The following is a 26,806-nucleotide window of genomic DNA, read 5'->3' as shown; positions in this document are numbered from 1 at the left end:
GAGTGTCGCACAAAGGCAAACGAGACGGTACATTTTTGTGACTTCCTAAAAAAATAATGTCGATTTGGTATTAATTGTATAGTTGAAAATGTGTGCGTGTCAGCTTCGGTACTTGCCACCTCTTCAGTTCATGTTCTCCGGCCGTTAGGGGGCATTCTGTCCTGTCAAATACGTATCGCCAACCAACTATTCAAGGTCTAGAGGACAGTTGTTATTCCCGGTCAACCACGTGGTGCCCCACGGTAAAGGCCGTTTTGAAGACGTAGCAAAGTTTATTTTTACTTTGATATCACTTAGCTCATTGTAATGTCACCTCATGATAAAGGACCAGTTTGGATTCACTAATTACAATTTTACTAGTGAACTTGTTTTTTCAAGATCATTATACACTACGCTAAGAAGTGAATAAAACCAAGACCCTTGAATTAAACCGCAGCAACCGAGCCTATTTGAACCATCTCGAATACAAACATATGATAGGTCCAACCACAAAATCACCGAATCCTGTTTTACTGACCAAACGCTGTATACATACATGAAAAGCGCATTGTTTCACAGCCGTACTAGCGCTCGAAAAATACATTTATTATGGCATTTGTTCCACCACACTCAGTGTGACAACATGTATCGTTTCTCAACTTACCCGTGTATTTTGGCGCGGTGTTTGATGGGAAGTACTATGTTCATTTTGCGCCAACTCGTGCATGCTTCCACTTAATATTTGCAGAAATCACCATTATGTCGCATATGACGTAATTTCGTAGATACATTCAGTATGTGCATTTTTTATGGTTTTAGCTCAACTATTCACCAAACAGTCTGCATAATGGTCTGCTTTAGGTAAACCTGCAATATCTCGGACCTGCAATTGTGCAGAATTATTGCTCGTGTGTACCTTCAAAATTTGTGAAAGTAAACCTGCAACATTTTCATATCACCGGTTGTATAAAAGGAATACAATCGAAACTTCGCCGCACATGTTTTCGAAGTCGTTGTGTAAGGTAATTGACGCTTAAACTTTGTTAAGGACTTGTCTTGATAGAAAGAAAGAACTTAGCCAGAGAACAATAGGATAGAGTTAGATGAAGAAGACATGTGTCCATACGGCAAGGTTGCCCCCCCCCATTCCACTTTTGTCTAAAATCTCCGCTGTTCATGGTAAAATTTGACTATTTATCTGTAAGTATGACCATGATATTTGAGTTTGTCTCCTCATATTTGTCATTAGTTGTAATTGATCTTAAAATAACATGATGAATAACAAAGTTATAGACAGAATAAGCTTTTTTTTACTAAATTTTATCTTTGACGTGTAACCTTGACCTTTGAGGTAGGAAGACGAGTGTAACACCTGACATATGTCGAGCAACATACACAGCTACCTCCCATGCCAACTTACCATTAAGTCAAACATCATTACCAAGCTTGATACAATTATTAATAATTCAAAATAAAGTGCATTAGTTTGGGTAAAACTAAAAATAATATTTTTACTAAAGTAATGTAATGTAAAAATATATTCTAATTATATAATATTACATATTGTTCTGCGTGAAACAATAACTTCAGTGACCCGCGGAGTTCAACAAATTATTAATTATCGCGTGGCTGTGGATAACGATGGTGCGCACGTAAACAAGTGAAATGAAAAACAATCCACTCGAATAGTTTAATGCTTGCCTTTGAAATAAGCCATATATTGGCGAAAACTACTAGTTTACAGGATTGTGTTCTTGTAAAGTGAAGATATATTGTTACGTAGAATAATATTATATAAAGGAGTATGCTATTAATCTGGTAAATAAATGATATTTGTAGTCATACCGCTAATATCCCGTGTTTATTGTCATGTCTCAAAACGTGGCGTTCGCCAATTACTTCGAAAAAGAAGATTCGGCTAAGACCATTCTTTTTGTATTACACATAGCCTAGTTTAGATAAACTTCAATCAAAGTTATATAAATATGTTATTGAACATTTGGATAACCATATTATCATTATGTTAAAGAACAATACATATTTGATAACATTAAATCTTACGTAATACATATGTTACTTAAACGTGATTTCAAAAATGTCAAAACACGTGTTTGGACATTTTACCGTATGAATTTATTTTTGTACATAGTCAGATTAGAACAAATTATCTAAGGCAAATTTCATGATCATTCAATAAATATATTAATATATTATTTGAAGTGTTCAAAGTTTCGATTAATATCAAAATAAATTTCATATAATGAAAAATGCAACATACCCAGCGCGTTCATGTTTTTAACAGAACAGATGCCATTGTCTACATATGAAAATACGAAATATGCTGGGTGAGCTTCTTAAAAATTGTGCAAAACATCTTACTACTAGCGAATTTACAATGAATATTTATACGCATAAAGAAAACTTTCCCGCGCTAATATATGTTTTTAAACGGACCTGATCCGTTTTCGAATATGAAAATTCTCTTCATAATTGTCATGATTATGTTGCGAATATGTTACTTCTGGGATGTTGACAAGGCCTCTTTATAACCATATAAGGAATATGGTAGCATATAGCTGTCATATCTGGTAAACATGTATTCGTGTAATCCATTCGGCATACACTTGTATTATATTGAAAACTATAACAACATATGCCAATATACCTTTGTGTATAACACGTGGTAAATTATCTCACACACATTTCAGATAAGTCGGCACATAGCATGGCTTTTTTATCTTAATCCACACCTATCATGAACACATAGAAAGGTAGACGAAGATCGGAATACAACTGCGTTACCATCTTGGAACTTTCTGAGAATAAGAAATTTAAATTACTTTTATGGACCTGCCACTCGTTGAAGAGTTATTTTAAGCAATCTAAGTTATAAATAATTAAATAATAAGCTTCATAATTCTAATCAAATATATAAATAACAATTAATAGTTTTACATTTTCTACATAAACTACCTAGTGGGTTAATGAACTTGAATGTGCTTTTCTAAAGCACGATGAAATGAAATAAACACTAGTATCAACTGCATTTCGAATTGATTTAAAAAGCGACGCCTTTACTGTTTACAGATTTCATTTCAACCATAGAACGAAACCATTTTTGAAATCAGTTGAGACAGCATTGGCTCAAATATTCTGAGCAAAATTCATATTGTTTGGGTGACGTTTGACTTTTATAGTGCCTTTTGTTCAAACTTAAAAAAATAAATTACCTTAGTTGTTACAAAGCATAACCCAAATCATCTATTTTTTAACTTGATCGAAATATTAATATGCCCCCGAAATGCAAGTAGTAAGCGCATCATCCATCCTTCGTTTCTCCCTCATTCTGTCCCGCCTCGCTTGCGGATCATCACTAACAACAACCATAACTATATAATAGGGATTTTCAGAGTAATTGTCTGTCAGTAAATTTTCTTTTATGGAGCATGACTCTTTTGGTATTGTACATTACATTTTTGATTTGATAGAGAAAAGAAATTTCCTTTGTAACTTTTATTTATAATTTTATGATTAGATTCCAATTGAATATACTTAGATAAAACTTCATATATCTTCAGAGAACAGTATGGGCTAACATAGTGCAAAAACTATTACTCTCAGTGTCTTTGGAATTATTTCCTTTGGTATTTGTTTTGTGATAAGCCCAATAACAAGGTGAAATTTTATTGATCAGATCATAACTAAAAAATAATTTAATGGATTCAAAGGAAAATGAGAAAGTGAGAAGGACATATTTTATTTCTGGCAACTTCACTTAAAATATGTCTAGCAACAAGATAAATTGTTGATCAAAATGATGAACACCCGCTATTTTTTAGCAGCTTTCCACCCTAGTACTGACAGGTTCTAATCGATTTAAGCAGAGATAAGCGAAGACGAAAAACATACTGTAGGTTTGTTTATTTTGGTTTGAATTCAAAACGTTCAGATTAAATCAAGATTTATCACACAAAATGTGAACTATTCCATTTCTCTATAACAGTCTGCAACCAGACTAGATTGATAAAGTTGTTTCAATCAAATATCGATTTTAACGTTTGTGAAGTCAGCTTATTTAGTATATTTTACAGATTTAAAAAATGTATTAAGAAGGAAGAAACACGCAGCCTATTTATTATTTTAGCATGTATATTCAGTGTGCTAATATACACAGCCTGTAAAGGCTAATTAGTCTTAATATCAAAGCAGTATATTTTTAAAAGGGATTTTCCACATAATCCCTTTTAAAATGGCCTTTTTAAAGGATATTTCCTACAAATAAACCCATTTTTGTGTAACTTTTTAAAACAAAGTATACAAATGTTATGCTGGCAGTACAACCCTACAACAGAAAATGTTTCGCTGGCGGTACAAACTCCCAATGGTTCATTATAACATCAACAAAAAATTAAACTTAACAGTTGCACTGGCAGTATAAACTTTCGAAGTTTCATAATCACTTCGACAGAACAATTAAACAGAAAATGTTATGCTGGCGGTACAAACTCCCAAAGGTTCATAACATTCATTCCACTGTAAAATTAAACAAAAATGGTACGCTGGCGGTACAAACTCCCAAAATTTCATAAATAACATCAACAAAAGATTAATGTTAACAAATAACTCTACTTTAAAATTAAATCAAAATGTTATGCTGGTGGTACAAACTCTCAGAGGATAATCAATGACAGATAAGTCTTGAATGTTACGCCGGCCGTACAAACTCTCAGAGGATAATAAACACAATGACATATTGTTTGAAAATGTTACACCGGCGGTACAAACTGCCAGTAATGCATAATCACATAGACAGATATTTCTTTGAAAATGTTACGCCGGCGGTACAAACTCCATAAGGTTCATAATCACACAGAAAGATAATTCTTTGAAAATGTTACGCCGGCGGTACAAATTCCCTTAGGATCATAATCACACAGACAGATAATTCTTTGAAAATGTTACGCCGGCGGTACAAACTCCCTAAGGTTCATAATCACACAGACAGATAATTCTTTGAAAATGTTACGCTGGGGGTTCAAACTCCCTAAGGTTCATAATCACACAGGCAGATAATTCTTTGAAAATGTTACGCCGGCAGTACAAACTCCCTAAGGTTTATAATAACATAGACATATAATTCTTTAAAAATGTTACACCAGCGGTACAAACTTCCAGATATGCATAATCACACAGAAAGAATCACACTGAAAAACAAGGAAGGTAAACTACTTTTAAATGTATAATTCTTATTCTTAAATTAATTTGTTAATTATAAAACATGTAATAATAAATACAAAACACACACAAAGGTATACCATTATGTTCGCAATCCACCAGTCAGTAGGTCAGAAAATTTATGAAATAGTGTGAATGATTCAATATTTTTGTATGACTAACTAAAATTAATTAATTTTTTTATATAAAAAATACATAACATTTTTTTCAACATGTGAAGTCATTTTAAAAATGAAATATTTCAATAAATCAATCTTTGCATCAATTATAACCATTCAAAGTTCTTTAACAGATGCAATTGCTGCAATTTCTATTTTCATTACTGAACAATTCTGCCACAAGTTTAGTATGTATTGTAAAAACAAAACTTTATTGTTTCTCCTGACATACAAACATATTATAGAACATAAAACAAGAGATGTGTTTGTCAGAAACACACTTTCCCCCTACTGCGCTGCGTTGATACATTTTTTTTCCTTTGACCTTGAATTATGACCTTGACCTTTCACCACTAAAAATGTGCAGCTTCATGAGATATACATGCATGCCAAATATCAAGTTGATATGTGAAGGGGCATAGAAGTTATGAGCATTTTTTGAAACCTAAACGCGAAACTGAACGCAAAGTGTGACGGAAAGACGGACAGTCCGATCACTATATGCCCTCCTTCGGGAGCATAAAAATTAAACATTAGCAATCACAAATACACAAAATCTATTTTAACAAGGGCTGTTTGTAAAACATGCATGCCCCCCATATGGGCTGTCAGTTGTAGTGGAAGCCATTGTGTGAATTTGTTTTTGTCACTGTGACCTTGACCTAGTGGCCTGAAAATCGATAGGGGCCATCTGCTAGTCATGATCAATGTACCTATAAAGTTTCATGATCCTAGGCCTAATTATTCTTGCGTTATCATCAGGAAACCATTTTACTGTTTCGAGTCACTGTGACCTCGACCTAGTGACCTGAAAATTAATAGGGGTTATCTGCCAGTCATGATCAATGAACCTATGAATTTTCATGATCCTAGGTGTAAGCATTCTTGAGTTGTCATCCGGAAACCATTTTACTGTTTCGAGTCACCGTGACCTTGACCTTGTGACCTGAAAATTAATAGGGTCATCTACGAGTCATGATCAATGTACCTATGAAATTTCATGATCCTATGCATTAGCGTTCTTGAGTTATCATCCGGAAACCATTTTACTGTTTCGGGTCACCGTGAACTTGACCTTTGACCTAGTGACCTGAAAATCAATAGGTGTCATCTGCGAGCCGTGATCAATGTACCTATGAAGTTTCATGATCCTAGGCATAAGAGTTCTTGAGTAATCATCCAGAAACCATTTTACTATTTCGGGTCACCATGACCTTGACCTTTGACCTAGTGACCTGAAAATCAATAGCGGTCATCTGCGTGTCATGATCAATGTACATATGAATTTTCATGATCCTAGGAATAAGCGTTCTTGAGTTATCATCCGGAAACCAATTTACTATTTCGGGTGACCTTGACCTTTGACATAGTGACCTCAAAATCAATAGGGGTCATCTGTGAGTCATGATCAATGTACCTATGACGTTTCATGATCCTAGGCCTAAGTGTTCTTGAGTTATCATCTGGAAACCATCTGGTGGACAGACGGACATACGGACGGACGAACCGACATGAGCAAAACAATATACCCCCTCTTCTTCAAAGGGGGGGCATAATAAAGCATTTTTATGTGAAGACAAGTTCATAAAAAGCATTTCTAAACCGAAATCGCACATTGGTACAAAAATGCACATGAACAAATGTAAAGTTACAATAGCTTATAAAGGACATCTCACTCAATACTTTCGGGGGATTATAAAGACAACTGGCGAAATAAGGAACATTTGACTGGATACAAATTGTTAAACACTATACCTCAATAATAGTGTCTTATTTTTGCCCACCAGAGACGTATATTTGCTAAAACAAATTCAATTGACTGATCCAATTTCACCATAAAATCAAACTCTGGGTTGGAATAAACCCATGTGTTCTAGTAAAGATTGACGCAGAAGATATTGCAATAACCTTAAAATAAACCAAATATATCCTTCAAAAAGGCAGCAGAACACATACAAAATGAGCAACAAGATGTGCATATACTGCATAAATGAAGTATACAGGTCCATCAAGATTTTCATCCACAGATGTTTCTAAAATCTGAAATCATGACCAGTCGTGATCTGCACAGTGTTGTGTCTAAAATGAAACAAACCACATATCAATGCCAAACAAAAACAAGAGCTTTCTCCATCAGACATATGCCAAAATTGTAAGAAAAAAAGATTTTGACTGAATTCTATTTCATGTGAAAGTAGGAACAGCTTGCTTTCTTCTCTCTTTGGAACACCAATGAAGGAAAGAAAACTTGTGCGGCTTTCTTAAAAAGATGGTCCAGCTATGGTAAAATATTTTTCATTCTTTTCAAACAAAAGTTTACAGAGCTATCAGCCTATTAATCATATTAATGGCTTTATGGTTACAGTAACATTAAAGAATTGTACAATAAAACATTATTTTGTATTTTTAGCTCTACTGGCCATAGGCCAGAAGAGCTTATGGGATGGCATGGTTTCTGTCTGTCTGTGTGCGCGTTAGACTTTCTTGTTTATTCGATAAAGTCAACATTTTTCATTCGATTCTTTTCAAACTTGTCCAGTGTGTTGATATTAATGAGGACTCGAACCCTATTGAAAATTAGTTACATCAGAGTGAAAAGTCCAGTATTATCTCCCCTTGAATTTGAGAAAATTGTGAAATAAGGCTTGTTTACGCAATAAAGTCCACAGTTTTCATCCAATCATTTCCCGACTTGCACAGTGTCTTTATCTGAATGATGAGTCAAACCCTAATGAAAATGAGCAATATTAGAGTTATAAGTCCAGAATTATCTCCCCTTGAATTTGAGAAAAAAATGAAAATCTTTAACATTTTGCCATAACTTTTGCAATATTGAAGATAGCAACTACATATTTGGCATGCATGTGTATCTCATGGATCTGCACATTTTGAGTGGTGAAAGGTCAAGTTCAATGTCATCCTTCAAGGTCAAAGGTAAAAAAAATCAAAGCGGCGCAGAAGGGGACATTGTGTTTCCGACAAACACAATTCTTGTTTGTTTAAATATGAAGTTCTATCCTTTTGAAACTTCAACGGATGTTTTATATCATCAAGGGCCAGAACCCCATTGAGAGTGAAGAAAATTTGTCCAACTTATTGTTGAAAAGGAGCCATTTGAAGTTTAAATTTTACGTTTCTTTTTGTTTATGCGATGAATTTCCCAGTTTGGGTCTGTTTGTTTAAAACTTACTCAGATTGACCATACCATCAAGGGCTTGAGCCCTATTGATTCCAGCCAGTAGAGCGATTCAGGCCCTCATGGGCCTCTTGTTTCTTACAAGCTTTGATCATTATGTGCCTTTATATTGTTGAAAGATGTCAATTATCTGGAGAAAAGGTGTAGTAGCTACCTGTATAACATGAAATTAGATATGTTGATGTTTTCAAGGGCTGATGATTTCAATTTCTGAACTTTGAACAAGAACAACACTTTGTTTATAAATAATTTATTAAAGAAAATGGGAGCAGAATTAAAAAGTATTGACAGTAAACTTATTGAAATGAGTTGGATTAAAAAGGGCTATTTCATTGTGTAAATATCCAGATTTAAAGATGCATTTGTATTTGTATTGAAATGTTATCTACGTGGGGTTCAACCAGGGTTTTTTATCTGATTTTGGGGAAAGGGCCTGGCCTTTTTTGAGGGGAAATAAATCGCGCGAAACGCCGGATTCTGGAAGAAAAAATCACACGAAACGCCTGATTTTGGGGGAAAATAAGTTCAGTCTTAAATAATCAATAAAGCATATTTTACTGTTTTTAAAACAAATTCAAGGAAACAGAAAATTTAATTATGAAATATTATTCTATTTTCTAGACTGGATCAGGTTATCTTATATATTTAAATGTTAAAAAAAAAATTGGAGGGGAAAATGAAATCTAGGGGAAACTTAACCAGCTGAGGGGAACAAAAAATCGGAGGGGAAAGGGCCGATTACCTGTCAACGGTTGTGGGTTGATTCTGAAAGACACATACCTCTTTGAAAAAATATGTTCTTAGTTGTTTATCAAAAACAATTGGAAAAACGTGGGAATCATATTAAAAAATATTCCAACCAAATGAAGTTCCATTTTTCAGTTATTTTATATGCAGTGAGTGTCCGTGTACAGGTTCAGTTGTTCAGACTTAAACAACTCAATTTTTAATGAACTCCTTCACAAAATATGATAAAACCACAATATCTGGTTCTGTAGTTTACAATAAAATGTTTTTATTGCAGTTCAGTCAACCACATCAGATTCAGAGAACAATATGCCAAGAAGTGATGATTCCTTCACTGGTATGCTTTATAATTTCAGAGCTTTTTTTCGCAACTTTGGAAACATGTACTTTACCCTTTAAAATTGAGAATTCCAGTGTCAATTGACCCCAAATTCGGAAATTATTAGTAAAACTTAATGAATTGATGGCTAAATTGTTTTTGATAAATGATTTAGTAATTTCAACATGTAAGTCCTTAATATACACTGGAAGTCTCATATTTTCTAAACTTTTTCAAATCAACCTTTTGGGATATTTTGTGTGGGTGTTTTGGGAAAAAATAAGTTTTGCTATTGATAATATTGCTAATAGTGGCTATAAAATCAGCTGAAAAAAAGCCTAGATTTCTTTTATTGACACTGAATTATTTATTTTTATAATTTTTCAATTTACAAACAAAGGAACTGCTAAATGAACTTAATGTTTTTTTTTGCAAGAATAAAGCATATGTTTAATGGTGACCAATGTTTTAACCACTTGTGTCATTGCAGATAGTTTTAAATTTAAAAAAGAAGTGTGCTTCAAAATTGCTTTATTTTAACAGTTTGTATTCATACCGTCCATAGTGTTGTGCTGGATTTTTTAAACACATAAATAAATGCAAAAAACCCCACACAGTTGCATTGAAAAAATATTTTGTCTGCTCCATTAGGATACAAAAAAATGAATAATTGTCCTCAAAAATAAAACTAGTGAGAGAAATAAACAAAACTGAATGAATGGTGTGAGTGGGCGTAAAGTGAATGGGTATTCATTCTAAAGTTTGTTAAACAGAGTCTTTAACTGATGTGCCAGACCTTTCTTTGGATGATGGAGTTGAGACGTTGATAAAGGCACGTGATTCTTCTACGAAAGGTACCAGTAATAATATAGATTTTGCATTGTAGCACTAGATTTTTTTGTATAATTCTTTTAATCAAAGAAAATCTGATTTCCAAATCAGTCCAGCCCAAAAATCACCGTTGTTTAAAAGAAACTGATATATTAAGACTCATATTTACTGCAAGTAAATAACTATTGGGATCTATACACTCGATCAGAGCTTCCTTAATTGGGCAGAAAGATAATTTTGTTAATCAAGTTATTTTTTTCACCAAATTGGGAACATGTCCGTAGCCATTCGGAAATTTTCGCGCCCTAAAATCACCAAATTGGGAAAAATCAAGTTGTGAATTGTAACAATTGAAGAATGTTATTTTTATGACTTTTTTTAACTTGTTTAACTTTTGGCAGCTTTTATTAACACATGAAAGCTACATAAACTTTTATTCACAGTCTTGCACAAACAACATTCGACCAAAACACAGATTGTTACAGACATAGTTCTCTGCTTTTATTTGCTTTATATATATCAAGCATGACATCTTTATGGGCTAATGAGAGTCCAGACACCCACAGGCTTCATAGCCTCATCACTAGACTACTGTCATTTTCGACCATTTTTTTGCAGTGTACTGAGGGGAAAAGGTGGACTAAACAGACGCTTAATTTTTTACGAAGCAAAGATCGCTAAACAAGTTGCTTTTGACTTATCTAGGCTTTAATTTTGTTCTCTAATATATTGCGACTCGTGGCGAATATTGTCGAAAGCGTCAGAAAATTCAGACGGGTTTATATTTTGCCATTACATACACGTATTTAATGTGCAAATTTAACGTTAAATGTTTAAACCAGTCAATGATTGAGAAGTAAAATGGGCAGCAAGTTAAAACAGTCTCGAAATACGTCAAGTTGGCGATTTCGGGGATTGTTTACTCGATTTTGGGATGGGTCTGGTTCATTTTGGGAACGGGTCCATAGGTCATTTGGAACAATTCCGTTTACCGTATCTGTCCATAGAAGGAAAATAACACTAGTTTCTGTCTCTACCATACATAATCTGGCTATTGAAAAGTTTGTAAGATCAAGTTTCTGAAATCTCGACAATGCTGTGTTTACTTGTTATTTATATTTGAACTTGTTAGGCAATGAACAATGACAATTTGCTGAAAAACAATAAGTAACACTTACAAGTACTACTTTGTTTCAGACACTTATGAGAATGAAGCACAGAATATGTTTTTGGGTAAGAACAATTATATATAATGTTGGAGTGAGCTTGTGATAATGATATTGTTTGGTATTTTCATTCCGTCCATTATTCTGGCTGTCTGAACTGGGGTCGTCACACTTTTCTTAGCTGTTCTTAGTAACTTTTGTATGGAATTTCATGAAGCTTAAAATAAATGTCTAGCATATTGTCAGTGATAAATAAATGAGTTTGCTAAAGATGCATTGTTATCTGAGGCATTAAGATCATGATATATCGATAAATCAATTTAATGTTGCACCACTACAGGCAAGTGACAATGCAATCATGAATGTCTTGTTTGAATTTACTGTTCATCAACATTTTTTTTTAGGAATATTTGATGTCCACATTGAAAATCTTATCCCACCTTCGCCCAAAAGAGCATCAAGACTGCTGGGCCTTGAACATGTGAAGTTTTTAATGGACTCTTTTCAAAGTGGAGTTTTTCAACAACTTACAATCCTGGTGGGAATGGTCCCCGACGATTGTGACCCGTCGAAATTAAAGATAACAGGTATATATTCGAGCACTATTTTATATATTTAGCTCACCACAGTACAAAGTGCACAGTGTGAGTTATTGTGACAAGTCTTTGTCTATCATAAGATGTGTTTTGGGATTTACCATGTAATTCCAGAGTTATGCCCCATATTTTAACTGAAACTAATCTATGTGTGTAAACTGTTTGCCGTCCAGAGCTGATTTTTCAATAACTATAATATTGCATCCAATTTCCTTATGCTTTTAAATCAATGTCTTTCATCATACATTGTACTGCAGTTTTGCACGTGTAAAGTTTGTTAAGATTGTCCTGATAACTTCAGCGTTATGCCCCCTTCTGTGACTTTAATCAATATAATCAATAAATTTTGAAAACCTTTTTTTTGTGTCCAGAGCTGTTTCTGTTTAAATATTGGATGGAATTTGACGAAACTTAAAATAAATGTGTATTATTTAGACAATAACACACGACAGAGCTGGACTGGACGTCTATAATCGGCCTGCTGCCGACATAACAGCTTTGTTGAATCTCAATTTTATTGATCACCGTTGGCTAAGGCTGAATGTGGACGCCATTTTGTTCAGTAAAAGTCGCGCGAATCCATTCTTTTTTGAAATGAAAAATCGGCCCGACTCAGCGGGCTGATATAATTAATATTGGCCCGATAGAGATGAATAACGGCCCTGTCGCGAAGTCATTTTGTTACTATTTTAAGTAATGATGTGATATACTGCAATAGTGCACATACAATTATGTTGGGATGGCCTTGGTACTTCCAGAGTTTTGCCCCCTTAATTTATCAAAATTGAAGAGTAAATTGTAACTTGCATGGACTTACAGTACCATTACTACTGAAAATGAACGAACATTTTGTATAATATTTCGTAAAATAACGTATTATAAACAACGAAACATAGTGTTTATTTTTACATTAGACAATTGCCGATTTTTCAACGCCAGATGTGGTCTGGTAAAATAGATGCTCGTTTTTATTATTATTTTGCATATATAATGCCATCTTCATTTCCCACAACAATATGTATTCATACGAGATATAAATACTAACAGGGTACCATTTAAGTGTTTCTGTTTCATATGAATAGATCTATTTGCGGGAAATAAAAATGGAATAAATTGTGTCACAAATAAATAAAAACGAGCATTTTTTTCTTCAAAGATCTATGTAATTATACCACATCTAGAGTTGAATTTTGGCTATTGCTTAAAGGAACACTGATTGTTTTTGTGTTGACTTTATTTTACAAAATACGTAACTAATTCTTGTTGATTTGGAGCGTTATAGAGGGTTAAATATAAAACTTATAAATACTTATGATGAGCAGATTTAAGACAGTATTTAATTATCAGAGACCGGTGAAATAGTGATTTTTTTATATTCTAAATGCAGCTTGGTGATCTTATTCTGTGAAACTAGTACATTGCATTTTGTCAACTTACAATGATATCATGGTACTGCAGGTGCCGGACAGGTTGAGACGCTTGGAGGGAACCACACAAGGGAAGCCCTTCAGGGTCTTTTACGGCGTGGTCTCGCAACTATAAACACAGTCAAAATGAATATTTATTCAGCCCTGTCAACATGCACAGCCTTAACGGTGGGTTGGCAGCACAATGTTTGCTTGCAGGAGAAGCAAAAGCCTCTAAGCTTCATTGACAAGGTGAGACTTATGAGACAGGTTCGCCTATCAATGCACATGTCACCAACGGATATGAAGGCTTGGAAAGAAGCTCTTTCTTCCATCTTTCATGTAAAGGTATAGTTACACTTATATAATGGAAGGGTCTGAAACGTGCATTCCCATGCTTGGATTGGCAATTGACTACCTGCTTACTTATGAATGACTGTTGAATGATTTGACATTTAATAAATATAAATAAACACCATTTTGGTGAAAAGTACTTATGTAGGCATTGCCAATATTATGATCTTAACATAGTTGGCGCACATTAAAATCTTCTGCAAAAAGCAATACCAATCCTATGTTTGAAGCAAGCATGTTGAGAGACTTTATTATAGTTTAACCCTTGGCGGGCGGCATCCACAGCAGTGTCTGCTCTTTAATTCAAATAGTGTTCATCCGATCTTCACCAAACTTGGTCAGAAGTTGAGTCTAGACAATATCTAGGTCAAGTTCGAGTATGGGTCATGTCGGGTCAAAAACTAGGTCACCGGGTCACTTAGTGCATTTCAAGGATTAAGCATGGTGTCCGCTCTCTAATTGAAGTAGTTTTTGTCTGATCTTCACCAAATTTGGTCAGAAGTTGTGTCTAGATGATATGTAAGTCAAGTTCGAATATGGGTCATGCTGGGTCAAAAACGAGGTCACAAGGTCACATAGTGCATTTCATGTGTATGGTGTCCGCTCTCTAATTGAAGTAGTTTTCATCTGATCTTCACCAAATTTAGTCAGATGTTACATCTAAATGATATCTAGGTCAAGTTCAAAAATGGGTCATGCCGGGTCAATAACTAGGTCTCGAGGTCACTTAGTGCATTTCAAGCATTAAGCATGGTGTCCAAAACCTACAAACGGGCGTATCTTGTGACAGTTTGGCACTCTTGTTCAAATTTGACTTTTCTGGTATCCAATTATGTCCAATATTTGGAGTAATATAATGGGCATTGTTCACTGTTAACAGAATTAACAGGTCAAAAGAGTTAGTTAAAATGTGGATACTGACCAATCATCTGCAACTCATCTTGCTACCAGTTGTTTATAAAAAAAATATATCCAATATTTTACATTGGACAGTCCTTTAAGTTTATTTTTCAAAGCGTTATTACTTATAGTTTTGTATACTGAATGGTTATCATTATTCATGATTTACAGGACATCAGAAGATTCCAGAATTCGTATGGTCTGCATTTGAAGATGGCTCAGCTTGAACAGAGAGTTTGGGCAATTGTGGAGGAAGTCTCGGGTGGTGCAGTGAAAATCACTGAAAAAATCTTCAGACCACTCTTGAAAATTCAATCAACCGAGGATATTGAGTCGTGTCTGAACATTCTGCGAAGCAAAAGATTAGCTGAATATAACAACAAAATGTAAGAATTAACGTTTGTGAATTTACAAAACTGTAACAGACTTTACAATTTTCATTGTATTTCTTATAACGCAAGTGGGAGTGGTTTCATGGAAACAAGCATATTTATTTATCAATTGATGATTTTCAGGCATAATTTTGTCAGACCTGCCTTCTGTGATCTTGACATATTTGTTACAATGATTGTTTGATGTTTTTTGTGCTGTTAATCCGGACAATGCTTGTCTGGAGAGCTACTCTGTCATTAGTAGGCACAATATCAAATAATTTGACAGTGGCTTTGTCAAAAATCAACCAAATTTACTGCATTTTATTTAAACTGTATGTCTTTAGCTGAAGGGTATCATCTTATTTGAATTATTAAAGGAAAGAGTATTAATGTGAATATTAAATTTATTTAAGAAATAAAAGACTGGTAGGCATTAGTTATTGCAGTAATGACGAACAGATTGATTCAAAGCAATTAAACCCTTACGGTGCTGCCTGAGTGGCTTGATTGCAACAACAGAACAACACACTGTTTGTTTAACCCAAATTAAGAACAATTCATTGTTGATTATTTAAATTCTTACCGGTTTGTATTTATAGTTTACCTGTATTATAAGGTAATAAATGAGAACTTTTATATAAGCCCCCATCCTCCATTTTCAGCGGATTAAATATATACATGAATATGCCATATCAATTTTAATAAAATGTTGGGTTATTTATAAACCTACTTTCAAAGCATTCAAAGCCGTAAGTGGTTTGTTGCAGAATCAACCACAAAACTTCCTATTTTGTCAATAGCAAAGAAGTTGCCATGGTAGAATTATAAATAATGAATTATTTTTGTGTTAGTTATGAATACTACTAATTCTAATTTGGGACAGCTGCTCAAACGCTTTTACAGAACTATGTACTGTGGATGTAAGTTTTTTTACATTTTTAGATTGGTTAACCCCAAACAGTGCTTTAATAAGTATTTTCTCTGTATGTCCTTTATGTACCTTTTAAAAAAGGGGTTGCTATATTTGCTCTGTTTTAATTTTTATAATTTCACAAGCATGTTGAGGCACCTGTGTCGCGGGACGTTTTTAAAGCGGCAGCCACAGACAATGTAAAACATGTTGGTGTTGTATATATTTGAAGTTAATTTTTGATTATTTTTTAGAAAGGAATTTTTGGGATCCAGACCACTTACAAAAAAAAGAAAGCAAACTGACCTGGAAGATGATGCCAATGAGGAAGGTTCAAACACTTCTGAGGGACTCCTTGTAAGTTAATTATTTTCCTTTTTTGTGTAACAGAAACATGAGCAATTAAATAAATAGTATTTGGTTTATGTATTAACACTGGTGAACTGCAAGTATTAAGAAAGGCCTTGTGTTTGATTGGAAATCAGGTAAATGATGTTCAAATGAAAAAGTATTTGATCTTTTAAATAGCCTGAAAAAGCATTTTGAGAACATTACCTGTGAAATTGGAATGTTGAGCTTCAATTTTCCTTGTGAGAATAAAATTTTGTTTGCATGGCAATAAAAAAAAACTTCAGAGAATTTTTGTTGTTGGGAATATGAAACTACTATTAAAATCGGCAGAAAAAGGGTCTGCTCATAGATAAATATATTAACTTGTACTTCTAGGAGAAGTACAGCAAGGTAGTTGATGAGCTTCAAATGATGAAGGACAAATGTTCCAAACTGGAAACGGAAAACTCAAAATTGAGGCGTCAACTGACAGAGCGTAGGTGCATATATTTCTTATAATATTCTTGAACACTTAATGAATGGATCTTTTTTTATAAATGATAACTATTTCTTGACTTACAGAGTTTAGAATTAATCACAAAAACTGGTTTAAGACCACTTTGAGTGAACACACATCTTCTTATGCCAACCCTATTAATTTGCCTAATATTTCAATGTTTTTAAACCTGAATATGCAGTTTGAGTTATTAGGCATAGACACAAATGTCCAGGCTTCAATTACCAAATAACCTCATAAAGGCCCTGTTTGAGACACCAGTGACAGTTGATCAGATATAAGTTGACATACATTGACACTTGATCATAAGTGAGTTATCCTGATTTATATGTAATAAATATTTTTATGCACCCCTTTGGAGAAGAGGGGGGATATTGTTTTGCACATGTCGGTGGTTCCGTTTGTTGGTCGGTGTGTCGGTCCATCTGGCAGAGGACCCCTATTGATTTTCAGGTCACTAGGTCAAAGGTAAAGGTCACAATTGCCTGGCTGCCACTACAATGAACTGCCCATTTGGAGAGCATGCGTGTTTTACAAACAGCACTTGTTTTTACATCTTCTGTAATATATTTCTATTAATTTTTTCTGTTTATTCAATTGTCAAGTTAATGCTAATAGAAGTATTCTTTCCCACAATTATCCTAAGATTTAGACATAAACAACAGTTTTCGCAATTTATCTACCATTTATTGTTGGTTGACCCATTGAAATACATAATTTGGGTATAATTTAAAAAATGTGCTAAAATGATGACGACACGGTGGTCTGCTCAACTTGTCACCTGTCCCAAATAAAACCATGAATAGTTGTACTATCAAGATGAACATTTTTTTATGGTCCATTTCTCAGAGACTGTCACATACATTTGGTTCAACTTAGGTATTCATGTTTACCAATTACAAAAGCATCTCAGTTCTCAAGGGCAAATAAGCCTAAATTGAATCATTAGGGCTATGAATTAGCGAGAGTCCAGTAGCCATGGGCCCTAAAACTTGAGCTGGGCTCATAAAGATAAGAACACACTTGGGAGAATGGGTTAAAGTTTTAGTTTTATAACCTGTTCTCATAATTATGGCCCTTTTTTATGTTGTAAATGTCATTGTTTATTGACCCCTAGGCTATTGTTAAGGACAATTTCTATAAAAAAACATGGAAACAGATATTTGGTCATAGTCAAGTATTTTTGTTTATTGTCACAAAGTGAACATATTTATCAATTGCAGATAAACCTTGATATTATTTTGTTAAATGTTAAACCTTGATATTATTTTGTTAAATGTGTGCTTCATTTTGAACATTTAATGTTGGAGTGTCACAGGTAACATTTACTTTACATGGACAGTTAACCTTAATACTATTACTAATGACTTCCTCTTGTCTACCCAACACTCGGACAAGTGGATGACACTGTCTGCAGGTGGCTCATGCTCGGTAGTTCATCAAATCAGTTCAGGGTCTTTTATTCTTTCTGAAAACAGATTGCTCGAAGTCCAAGGAAAATGCATCAAAGGAGACAGAAATTGAAGCATTCTGGAGATTTGAAGACGGACGAGAAGAATGGTTGCCGGCCAAATTGATCTGAAATTATGCTAACGGTAATTTTAAACATAAAAAAATATTTTACGACTAATGTACAATTTCCAAGTGAGATGAACAAAATCCCATATGATACTGTCCATGTACAAAAATAAGCTTTAATTACTGTGAATAAATTATCAGTTGTAAGTTCCCTACCGGTATGCGCATAGGGAACTATAGGATTGCCCTCCGTCCGTCAGTCTGTCCGAAAAAACTGGATCCTGCGATTTCTCTGAAAGTACTACGAATCTTTCAATGAAACTTAAAATATGGATAGACGGCATGATGGGGATTATGCACTGTATTTTCTTTTTTCTGTATAGTGTCCAATGTGGTTGGTATGACAGCAAATAGACTAAAATATAAGAATCCGGATAATTGGCTATTACTTGGTCATTTATTTATAGATTGTCTTTATAAATGGACATTACAATATCTTAAGATAACCCTTCAAGTGGACCATATTGAATGTGACCTTCACCAATTAATAACCCTGACATTCAAGGTCAAAATATTCAAATTTGTATTTTTCTCAAATTGGCTATAACTTCGATATTCATGAATGGATTGTCTTCATACTTGAACGCAACAGACTTTTAGACAAAACCTTCATTACATTAAAACAGAATTTGACTTTGACCTTCAATTTTTTGATTGAATTTTTTTAATTTTGCTAAACCAACGATCAGATTTGATTTATATTTTATCAAAACAACACTGACAATCTTGCTGACAATTTTGTAATGGTATTTTGACCAGAAGGGGAATTTTGCATTGCATGCAATGATAATCTTGTTTATATTGTGAAACTCAACATATAAACCCTTTTTTCTGTTCTTGTCTGTTAGTCAAAAGCTGACAGCATGCATATTTTCAACTAGTAAAGTGACTGTTAGTTTTAAAAACACCTTGCTTAAAAGGTATATAATAAATATATATACATATTACATACCTTTATTAATAACTAACTGCTTTATTATACCCCACCACAGGCGTTTGGTATTGCAGTAATGTATGTCACACTTTTTTGTTGTGCAACTCCTTATTCATTTCTCATTCATTAAACATAAAAATACAGAATGATTATCATCAAGAACTGCCACTCATATCGTGAGGGTTGGTGATTGAAATTAATTAAAGAGAGTTATTATTTTGTGTAGATTTTATGTTACTTATCCATATTGCTGTACAATTTATTCATAAGCAGTGAATTGTACCATTTCAACTTAAATAGATAAATAAATTGCTGTAGTCCATCTTGTTTTGGCGATTTTTTCCCGTTCACTCATTGAACCTATAGCAGGGAATTGTCTTTGTCAGACACCCTTCAATTATGTTAGTGACAATTTACACATGCAAAGACATTTCACATCACACAACAACTGTGTTTGATATTTTAAATTGACAATCATATTGGTTATTTCTGGCGATGAAAACATGAATGGTTTATTTATGAAGTTTCTTTATATATCCCATTGTGAGTACCAAACTATAGTTTTCAAGCAAAAAATTGTACATTTGACTCTGCAGTATCAATTGCTATGAGTACTAATGCTATAATTTAAAAGACATAATTAATAACCATATGATTATCATATCGCCTGGTTGTATAACAGCATTCAAATTCTTACATTTCAATATGTCTTTTATTCAGGAGAGTGTTCAGTCCAGTACTTTGATGGAGTTAGTAGAGTGAGGTCCTCATGGGTGAGAGAGGTGGGACAGATGTAAGGTCATCCTATTGCCACATCTAGAAGCTATACCTATTTTCTCAAGACTAAAAATGTCGTGAACTTAAAATAGATTTTGATATCAATATTTGCGACCAGAGTACATATTAAGGCACTTGATGTTATTTTTCTGAATGATTGAAGTCAGGTTTCTCATACTAAGACATTTCCCTGTCAAGTTACGGAATTAACTTAAATTTTATGGTGTGAAATTTCTGTTTTATAAAAAAAATGCATAGATAATTTTTATCAAATTGTAAGACTGATAGCTTCATTTTTTTTATCAAATCATGCAAATGATGGCCCTTTTTCTTAAGTAAAAGAAAAAAAACATGAATTTAACATCACTCTGATGATCATATTAAGTGTAAGCATTATTCTACATCTTTTTGTTCAGTTTAATGTTGGAATTGAATATTTCCTAATTAACAATTTGATTCTCTTTACTGCTCTTTTGTTTATGTGCGTTATTCAAAGAAAGTTAGAATTCCATTTTGAAATGCTTGATAAGAACTTGTCTTTTCACTTAGGTATATGCTTTTTTCATTATTGGTTTTGTTCAGTGGTGGTAGTCATATTCTTCTTATGTCATTTCGGTCAGTAGAATATGGGACTTGTATATAACAGTTTATATGTTTGAATGGTTTTTGAGATTATTTTAAATACAACTATTTTTGAATTTTTTTCCCTATATAAACAAAAGTTAATTAAAGAGATTTCACGTTTCTTACTGTTGCAATCAATTTAATATCTTAAAATAACCTGATATCTTTTAAGAAACTAGACAAAAAATAAGTTCTAATGGTGAACAATTCATATTCAGTCAGCCTTTGTAAGCCATTGTAACTGTGAATGTGTTCATGTGCATTATTCTAACATTTTTTCGATTTCGGTTTAGAAATGCTTTGTATGAACTTGTCTTCATTTTAAAATGCTTAATTAAAATCGATTTTGTTAATTTGTGATTACCAATGTTTTATTTTGTATGTCCTATATGATGTTTGAGTATTTCAGAGAAACAATAAAGTTTTGCCCTTACAATACATACTAAAATTGTGGCAGAATTGTTTAGTAATGAAAATACAAATTGCAGCAATTGAATCTGTTAAAGAACTTTGAATGGTTATACATGTAATAGTGGTTAAGATTGTTTTATTTAAATATTTAATTTTTCATAATGACTTCACATGTTAAAAAAATGTATAGTATTTTTTAATACTAGTATATTTTGAGAACTAATTTAAGTGTGACATAAATAATATTGAATCATTCACACTATTTCATATTTTCTGACCTTCTGACTGGTAGATTGAGTACATAATAGTAAACTGGTATTGTTTTTTTATTTTTTGAATTTCACTGATTGAAAATTTACACATCATTTTGTGTGTTCTGTATTTATTATGCCCCCCTTCGAAGAGGATGGGGTATATTGCTTTGCACATGTCGGTCTGTCGGTCGGTCCGTCCACCAGGTGGATTCCGGATGATAACTCAAGAACGCTTGGGCCTAGGATCATGAAACTTCATAGGTACATTGATCATGACTCGCAGATGACCCCTGTAGATTTTGAAGTCACTAGGTCAAAGGTCAAGGTCACGGTAACCTGAAATAGTAAAATGGTTTCCGTATGATAACTCAAGAACGCTTAGGCATAGGATCATCAATCTTGATAGGTAGATTGATCATGACTAGCAGATGACCCCTATTGATTTCCAGGTCACTAGGTCAAAGGTCAAGGTCACAGTGACCCCTCAAGAACGCTTAGGCCTAGGATCATGAAACATGATAGGTAGATTGATCATAACTCGCAGATGACCCCTATTAATTTGCAGGTCACTAGGTCATAGGTCAAGGTCACAGTGACCCGAAATAGTAAAATGGTTTCCGGATGATAACTCAAGAACGCTTATGCCTAGGATCATGAAACTTCGTACGTAGATTGGGCAGATGACCCCTATTGATTTTGAGGTCACTAGGTCAAAGGTCAAGGTCACGGTGACCCGAAATAGTAAAATGGTTTCCGTATGATTACTCAAGAACGCTTATGCCTAGGATCATGAAACTTGATACGTAGGTTTATCATGACTCGCAGTTGACCCCTATTAATTTTCAGGTCACTATATCAAAGGTCAAGGTCACGGTGACCTGAAATAGTAAAATGGTTTCCGGATGATAACTCAAGAACGCTAACGGCTACGATCATGAAACTTATAGGTACATTGATCATGACTTGCAGATGACCCCTATTGATTTTGAGGTCACTAGGTCAAAGGTCAAGGTCATGGTGACCCGAAACAGTAAAATGGTTTGCGGATGATAACTCAAGAACGCTTATGCCTAGGATCATGAAACTTCATAGGTGCATTGATCATGACTCGCAGATGACCCCGTTCAATTTTGAGGTCACTGGGTCAAAGGTCAAGTTCACAGTGACCCGAAATAGTAAAATGGTTTCCGGATTATAACTGAAGAACGCTTATTCCTAGGATCATGAAACTTGATAGGAAGATTGATCATGACTTGCAGATGACCCCTACTGATTCTCAGGTCACTAGGTCAAAGGTCAATTTCACGGTGACCAGAAATAGTAAAATGGTGTCCGGATGATAAATCGAGAACGCTTATGGCTGGGATCATGATACTTCATAGGTACATTGATCATGACTGGCAAATGACCCCTATTGATTTTCAGGTCACTAGGTCAAAGGTCAAGGTCACAGTGACAAAAAACATATTCACACAATGGCTGTCACTACAACGGAGAGCCCATATGGGGGGCATGCATGTTTTGCAAACAGCCCTTGTTTTGACTTGTTTTATAAGTTTCTAATAACTTAAGAACTTATACATTTAAAGTGGTTTACCTTCCTTTTTTTCAGTGTGATTTTTTTCTGTGTGTTTATGCATTTCTGGAAGTTTGTACTGCCGGCGTTACATTTTTAAACAATTATCTGTCATTGTGTGTATGATCCCCTGAGAGTTTGTACCGCCAGCGTAGCATTTTCAAAGAATTATCTGTTATTATCTGTTGTGATTATGAACCTTTGGGAGGTTGTACCCCCAGCGTAACATTTTCAGTTAAATTTTGGTGTGTTCTGTATTTATATTGTATAATAATTTACTATTAAATTAAAAGGTACCAACTTCCAGCAATGCATAATCACATAGTAAAAATCACACTGAAAAAAAAGAAGGTAAACCACTTTTAAATGTTTAAGTTCTTAGGGTGTTTGTACCGCCGGCGTAACATTTTCAAGAACTATCTGTTGTGATTGATCCTCTGAGAGTTTGTACCGCCAGCGTAACATTTTCAAAATTTATCTGTGTGTGATTATGAACCTAAGAACTTACATTTAAAAGTGGTTAACCTTCCTTTTTTTCAGTGTGATTTTTTCTGTGTGTTTATGCATTTCTGGAAGTTTGTACCGCCGGCGTAACATTTTTGAACAAATCTGTCATTGTGTTTATGATCCTCTGAGAGTTTGTACCGCCAACCAAAGAATTATCTGTTGTGATTATGAACCTTTGGGAGGTTGTACCGCCAGCGTAACATTTTCAGTTAAATTTGTGTGTTCTGTATTTATATTACTTGTATTATAATTTTGTAATATAATTTACTATTAAATTAAAAACTTAAACATTTAAAAGTGGTTTACCTTCTTTTTTTTCAGTGTGATTTTTACTATGTGATTATGCATTGCTGGATATGGGTACCTTAGGGAGTTTATACCGCCGGCGTAACATTTTTAAGAGTTATCTGTTATGATCCGCGTAACATTTTCTAATTACTTGCTGGAAGTTGGTACCGCCGGCGTACCATTTTCAAACAATTATCTGTCTATGTGATTATGAACCTTAGGGAGTTTGTACTGCCAGCGTAACATTTTCAAAGAGTATTCAGTTTTAATTATGAACCTTTGGGAGGTTGTACCGCCAGCATAACATTTAAGTTTCAGTTTAATTTTCCCGTCTGAATGTAAGATGGGTTGTACTGCCAGCGTGACATTTTTTGTACTTTCTTATAAAAAGTGAGAAAAATGTGGGATTTTTAAAAAGAATTTTCCTTTAAAATGACCATTTTAAAAGGGATTCTGTGGAAAATCCCTTTTTAAAATATAATCAATTTATCTTAAATAAGCTAACTTCAAACACAATCGATTTTGTTAAATGTTCTGTAACTTTGCAAATGACATTTCGCTACTGTAAGGTAAACTAAATATGATTTATCAATCTTCATATAAATTTGCCGCATGGTTACTGCAGAAGCCTATCGCTATGCCGTTGCCATTTAACGCCCCATCCTTTCAGCACGTTATACACACTCATGGATACATGTTTGTGTGCTTGTATTATCTATTCGTTAAATGATTTTTTCAATCGCACATTAGCCATGTAATTAATATTATAGTATTCTGTTTAATTTATTATTAAATAATTTTGCTAGTTTAGTTTACTTTGACTTAAATATCACAGTTTTTAGAAAATCTATTTTTTAATTTAACGACACATATTTTAAGCTATATTCGATATGCTTATGTTAATAATAAGATTGACAAGTTATGAGTTATCTTATATATTTGCGGGGATGAAACGATTTCTTTATTCAACATTGCCTAAAATATATTACTTGTTTGCATGAAAATAAATAAAATCATAGCCTGCAATCTTTATTTGTAACGTATAGTCCGCGTATAGTCCGCCTCTTATTATACGGTATGATAAATGATAAAAAGGTGGGCAGAAAAAAAACTGGTTTAATTTTATACATACAATACTATCAAAAATAAGATCAAAGTTGTGTTTATGTACAGAGATCTTCATATATTGTTGTTTTCATTAATTTGTTTAAAACACTATATATGTTATGAATGAGTTTAGACAGAGATAATATGGTTTTCCATACGTTTTATTCCTCCCAGTCTGGGGGACATATTGTTTTTGCCCTGTCTGTTGGTTTGTTGGTCTGCGTCAAACTTTAACATTGGCCATAACTTTTGCAATATTGAAGATAGCAGCTTGATATTTGGCATGCATGTGTATCTCATGGAGCTGCCCATTTTGAGTGGTGAAAGGGCATTGTCATCTTTCAATGTCAAAGGTCAAATACCTACTGGAATTGCATAGTGTTTCACAAACACATCTTGTTTATTGTTGTATTGAGAATGCTTTGATATGAAAAAAATACATGATATGACGGACAAAGAATATAAACAATACGTGAAGTTTAAGTGTATGGGTTACGTTTTTAGATACACAAAAATGTAAATAATTGGCAAAATATCGCAAAATATCCTTGCTAATCATGCATTGTATATATGTGAGAGTGAAATTAAAAAATACAGTTTCAGTTTCGCATTAAATGAAGATAGGGTACACGTGTTCGTGCCGGCTGTAAATCTTAGATAAAATTTGAATAAAAAACTCTGCTGTGAACTATTTCATAAATATAAATGTTTAAGCAAACGCCCAAAACATGTCACGGCTGTTTATAATGATTTCGTGATTAAGATAATGATTCCTGTATGTAGAATGCAAATATTCCAGTAGTATAAAGTACATATATATGGTACATATACATATATATATATATACATATATATGGTACATTGCGTAGTTCGGATACGTTATAACACAAATTAAACATGCAGCTTCAGAAGAAGAGTTTGTGCCTGCTTTTGAATGTGATTGTCGCCATGTGTGCACGAGAGCCATCGAGCCCAATATGCTCGAAATACGACTATGAGGAAAGTTTATTAGAAAGAGTTATTAAGAACGAATTTTATCTAGTAACAACTCTGAGGATATACTGAAAACGAACGCCAACGTTGTGGATGCGCTAAAACAATTAGAAGATGGAAAAATGCAAGTGGAGTCTTTGCTGGCAGTTATGGAAAAGAGACAAATGGAAATGGAAACTAGATTGGCTGACTTTATAACCAATTCATCTCATGTAATGAATTCGACGCTAGCTGCAATGTTTGAAACGTCATCACAGATAAAACAAAATGCCTTGGTGACCGCACAGCAACTCGTGAATGAAGTCCGCGTTCTTAAAGGTAAGACTGTCAGACAGGTGTTACAAATATTGTTATTGATTTGAAAAGATTAGTTGAATGTTCATTAAATAAATGCATGCGCTCGGTCAATTGAATTAAAACAATCAAACTATTGCAAGGGCAGGGCATACGCTATGGATAATATTTGTTGACATCAGTGTTTGATTTATTTTATATTTCCAAGAGTTCATAAAAATCGAATGCAAATAGTGACGCAAATATGTTAAATAATAATATATCAACACGAAATCCAAGTAAAATTCACAATTATACAATACATTAAAGGGACTGTCAACCACGAATGACGATAAGAGAAAAGTTCTAAAATACCGTTTTTGTTTACAATTATTAGTTTATATTGATTAGAATATCACGACTGGTACATTACATTGCTTAAAAAGTTCATATTTTCAGTATATTT

This window comes from Dreissena polymorpha, chromosome 3 (assembly GCF_020536995.1).
Source record: "Dreissena polymorpha isolate Duluth1 chromosome 3, UMN_Dpol_1.0, whole genome shotgun sequence".
Lineage (NCBI taxonomy): Eukaryota > Metazoa > Mollusca > Bivalvia > Myida > Dreissenidae > Dreissena > Dreissena polymorpha.
The sequence above is the reverse complement of the archived record's forward strand: the minus strand, read 5'-3'. Positions refer to the sequence as shown.